Source organism: Mauremys reevesii, linkage group 5, assembly GCF_016161935.1.
Source record: "Mauremys reevesii isolate NIE-2019 linkage group 5, ASM1616193v1, whole genome shotgun sequence".
In the NCBI taxonomy this organism is placed as follows: domain Eukaryota; kingdom Metazoa; phylum Chordata; order Testudines; family Geoemydidae; genus Mauremys; species Mauremys reevesii.
In genome coordinates this window covers 61,914,775-61,920,330 of record NC_052627.1, presented here as the reverse complement: position 1 = coordinate 61,920,330, position 5,556 = coordinate 61,914,775, and positions in this window count along the sequence as shown.

Below are 5,556 nucleotides of genomic sequence, written 5' to 3'. Positions count from 1 at the left end.
TAATGCTAATGGTGTTGAAGTGCACTTTCGGGAATGGATAATTTGGTTATCAAATGCCCTATTTACCCTTCAGCCTTTAATTCAATTTCATACAAACCCATTTATTGTATTACATACTAGTAGTTTACTTTGAAAATTATTCCTTAAATAGACACTGAGTGCTTCACTTTGTAAGCATAATAGTCTTTTAACTTAATTTTTTTCATGCATAACTATATAAAATATAGCCCTGATCCTACAGTTTGCTCTGAGTGGAGAGACCCCTGCACCCATATGGAGTCCAATTGAACAATTCTTTTATAGTGTCTCTAAAAGATGATACAGTACTTCCAGGATGGTGGTTACAGAATTAGTAAGTCAACATTGCCTCTGTTGTTCATGTGTGGCCAGATCCTCTGCTAGTGTAAATTGGTGCATCTCTATTAACTTCAATGGACCTATGCTGCTTTACCCTAACTGAGGAGCTGACCACCACAGAGAACTAATGATTTGTGTGGTAAGATAGCCATAGGACAACAGATATCCAGAGTGTTGGGATATTCCTGACTATTGGCCATGACATGTTTACACAAGTAATCTACTATTATAATCTAATTGTGGAATCTCACATTCCTTACTTTAGACCTTAAAGTTCCTCCTGTGCTGCTGATAAATTGGGCAGTCCAGTTCCTCCTTTGATTAGGTCACTAGCTAGTTGTGATACTTCTCAGGTGATATCTGCATATTCAATATCCTCTGCCACTGTTTTCTGCTAGTTCTTCCTTGGCCTTCCTAGCCTTCTCTTTCCTCCCTCAGGTACCAATTCAATGTGTCCCATCTTCCATATGGTGTAAATGCTCCAACAACCTGAGATTTCTTTCTTTGATAATATTTTCTAATATGTCCTGCTCTGTCACCTTCCTTACTCTCTCTTGTTTTGTCTTTCCATTAAATGTGTAGTACTTTCCTCAGCTATCTGTAATGGGCAGCTTCTAATCTCTTTTTTTTGGTTAGCCCTTGTCATTGGCCAAGTCCCCACTCCATATAGTGGTGTGCTCAGTACAGTTGGCAAAGTATAATCTGACCTCTACTTTGATGTGGAGACCTTTGTTTGACCAGAGGTTATTCATCCTTCCAAAAGTGGTGTGTGTTTTTCCTAATCTTCTAAGAATATCTTTATCACAGCCACCTTCAAATATCATCACATTCACCATATAACAGAACTCTTCTACTGGTTTGATTTCTTTTTAATCGATGTGCACCTTTGTATCTGTCGACCACTTTCCTACCTTCATAACCTTGGATTTCTTTTCATTTACTTTCAATCCAATTTTTGTTGCTTCCTGTTCTACCACTGATGTGAGGGCAATCATTCCTTTCCACATCATACTTAGTAAAGCAAAGACAAGGTCATGTAACTCATCTCCACTAACCCATTTTACACTATCCATGATGTCTTTTGTTGCCCACTTCCTCACCCAATCTATTGCTAATGCAAAGACCATAACCAATCAAGTTAAAGAAGCCAGCAGAGGCCTCAGACAGGGAAAAGCTCCTGTGGTTGACAGAATTCAAGCACATATACTAAAGGTGGGAGGTAAAATTCTGATGTGTAGAAACCCCAACTAAAACATGGGTGAAAAACAAGTGCCATAAGACTGGAAAAATGGTATCATCACGGCATTGCCAAAAAATTGTACTCAGTGGGCAAACCAGAGAGCTATTGCATGGCTGTCAGTCCCATGCAGCATTTTGACTGCCATCATGCTGATCAGAATGAAGGTAGTGGATGAAATAGTATCAGAAGAACAGGCTGGGTTCTGTCAAGTTAGATCATGTTGTGAACAGTTGTTCACTCTTCAACAGGTCATCAAAAAGCTACTGTTTGTCAAAAAAGTTGATAAATTAGATTAAGATGGGTTAAGAAAGTATTTGACTGTGTCCACAGAGAGACCGTGTGGAAAATGGCTTGACTGTATACCAGCCAAAATGATCAACATAATAGGGAGTTTACATGATGGAAGTAGATGCACAGTAAGATTGGATACAGAGCTGGGGGCACGGTTGGATGCTGTTACTGGAATTAGACAAGGGGTGTTATCACCAGTCGTCTTTGCGTTAGGAAACTTATATTATCAATTTGATTTGTTTTAACAACATTCCATTAACATCTTAAATGATTGCAAGGAACACTTCTGTACTATTTGGCTATCCTGAAGACACTTTGGAATACAGTACACCATGATATTAAGTAAACCTGACAAAAGACATCAGAAGAATGTTTTAACTAGGATATTCTTGATCTAGATGAAACCCTTTTAATACACACAGAAACCTACAGAACCACAAAAATAAAAAAATTATAACTGGTTCTGCCTTGTCCTCCAAAAGCAGGTGTCAGATGGAATTTCCTGGGCTGTCTTGTGAACAGGCCGCTCCTGGCTTTCCCAGAAATTCAGTTATCCAGTTAGTCTACCTCCTCTCGCTGGGCAGGTGTGACTTTTCTCTAGCTCCAGGGAGGTTTGGTCTAAATCTTCTATTATTCTGTGTGTATCTGGTCCAGATTTCTGCCACCTCCCCTCCTGCCATACACAGAACTTGTCCTTAGGACAGCATTTACTCTGAGCTAGGTGATGGCAGAGGAGCTGCAACATTAGCCTAAAGCCATCTTTGCAGGCTCCCCATTGCAGTTCTGAGCTAAGCATAGATCAGTCAGATGGGAAAATCTGGCCTTAGAGGAGTTCAATTTCCAGTGAATCTTATCTATTTAACATGTAGAAGGACAGAGGTTGTGGAACTGGCTAATTAAAAGTTATTTTCTGGGATAGTATAGTACTGTAGCATGGGGAAAAGATATTACTTAGCTGTTTGTGGATTTGCCTTTGTTCTTAAATTCATATCCTAAACCAATGAGTTGAAACATTTTTTAGTGAAATTTTGTATTCAAAACTAAGATTTTGCTGAACTGTTATTGTATTCTTTTGGATGTTATATTCAGCATCAGAGTTCAGTGGACATTCAGCTAATGAAGTGGTTTTGGGGACAGTCTAATAATTTCCATCTTATGACTTTTTCTGATCTTTTTATTCTGATGAATAGTTTTCTTTTCCAAGAGCTGACTCTGTCACAGAGACCCCCTTGAGACTGTCGCTTGATGTGCTGAAATTACCTCTGAGCCTGTTTTCCCTGCCAGCTTGGGACTTCCAGAACCCTGCCTTGTTGAGCCAGACATGCTAGCCTGCTGCAACACAGACCCAGGGTCCAGGCCACGCCCCCGAAGCTGCAGGCTTTAAATAAAAACAGCTCTGCAGGTTACCTGACTCCAGAACCCAGACACCTAACTCCTAATGGGATCCAAACCCCAAATAAATCTATTTTACTCTGAATAAAGCTTATACAGGGTAAACTCATAAATTGTCTGCCCTCTATAACACTGATAGAGAGAGATGCACAGCTGTTTGCTCCCCCAAGTATTAATCACTTACTCTGGGTTTACTAATAAACAAAGGTGATTTTATTAAGTATAAAAAGTAGGATTTAAGTGGTTCCAAGTAATAACAGACAGAACAAAGTAAGTTACCAATCAAAATAAAGCAAAAGCATGCAAGTCTAAGCCTAATACATTAAGAAACTGATTACAGGTAATATCTCGCCCTCAGAGATGTTCCAATAAGCTTCTTTCACAGACTAGACTTCTTCCTAGTCTGGGCCCAATCCTTTCCCCTGGTACAGTCCTTGTTAGTTCCAGCAGACATCTTAGGTGGAAAGCAGGGGTTTTCTCATGACTGGCAGCCCTCTCTGTCCTGCTCCAACCCCTTTTATAGCTTTGGCACAAGGCGGAAATCTTTTGTCTCTCTGGGTCCCCACCCCTCCTTCTAAATGGAAAAGTACCAGATAAAAGATGGATTCCAGTCTCAGGTGACATGATCACATGTCCCTGTGAGACCTCATTCTTTATTACCCATGAGCTGGAACACAGTACACAGGAAGGCTTGTAGGTAAATAAACCATTTAAACCAATTGTTCTAGTCAATGGGAGCCATCAAGATTCTAAACCACCATTAATGGCCCACACTTTGCATAACTATAATAGGCCCTCAGAGTTATACTTCATATTTCTAGCTTCAGATACAAGAATGATACATGCATACAAATGGGATGAACACACTCAGTAGATTATAAGATTTGTAATGATACCTTACAAGAGACCTTTCGCATAAAGCATATTTCAGTTATATCATAAAGCATATGGTGTGCAACATCACACTGACTGTGGAATAACTTTTAATATTCAGCTGTTTAACTGAAATTCTTTACCTCAGATATTGTCTCCTTATATTTTAATAGTCTCATTGCAGAGGGAAATCATGAAATACTGACAATATAGATATGGCACTTTTCGGTGGAATATAATCAGTGTATGTAACTTTCAGCTTTAATAATATTGTTGATATGAAATGAATTTGGAACTCTCGGTTCAGTTCCCAAAAAGTAAGTAGCCACATCATAACTATTGCCAAAACTGGCACTAATTGGCCATCTTGTTTGAAGTCTCCACAGAGAGGCCAAAAGGCTGAACAGACATAGAAAGCAAGATACCTTGTTGCCATCATTTGAATCTCCTCCAGATCAATATTAAGGCTCATTGGTAATCCAGTCAGGTTTAGTCTGAATACTTTAAAATGTTTGTACCATTCCATTACTATATATTATTTAATCTTTAGAGATGGATATGTAGAGACCAACCTTGGAGTCCCTACTCAATTCTTATCAGAAAACCTCCTATAGAGGTCAGTGGGTGCTGCCTGAGGAATAAGTAAAGGATTGCAGGAATTGGCCCAAAATTAGTAAAAACAAATTTGTTTGTTTTTTGTGTGTCACAGATAATATTTGCTTCTTATAAGCTTATTGAATTTTTTTATAATAGTTATGCTATGATGAAAAAAAACAGTATAAGATACACAAATATCATAGACCTGATTCTACCGTTTTCACTCAGGCAAGACTGCCATTCAAGCAGTAGCCATGCTTGAGTAAGAACTACACAATCAGGCCCCCAAACATAACTCTGCATGGTAAATTTGTCATTGTCAGGTGTCAGTTTTCTGATCTCACTCTCACTGGTATTGAGTTCAATTGAATTATTCCTGATTTACAGTGTGACAGGGAATCTATCCTCTCTTTCTGTAAGCTCTCTGAGTAAAGAATGCAGACTTGTTCTGAGACAAAATTCTGGCATCTTACTCAGGCAAAATTCCTACTGAAGTCAGTGGGAAAGCTGCAGCATTTTGCTCCACGAGGCCTGTTCTTATCAGTCTGAGTTGTGTAAGTCATGTGAATAAAATTGACATGATGTATAGGATTATACTCTTTGGTCCTGATTCCACAAATACTTAAGCATGCGTGTAACTTTACTCACAAGGGAAGGATGACAGCTCATGTTTGTAACATGACAGTTATATGTTTGCACAGAATACACGTTTAATAGAACTAATAAGAAAATGGGGTTGGGGGGAACTTGTGAGAATTTTCATCTTTTTTCCAATCAAGGTTTTACAGTCAGCTCCAATTTTTAAT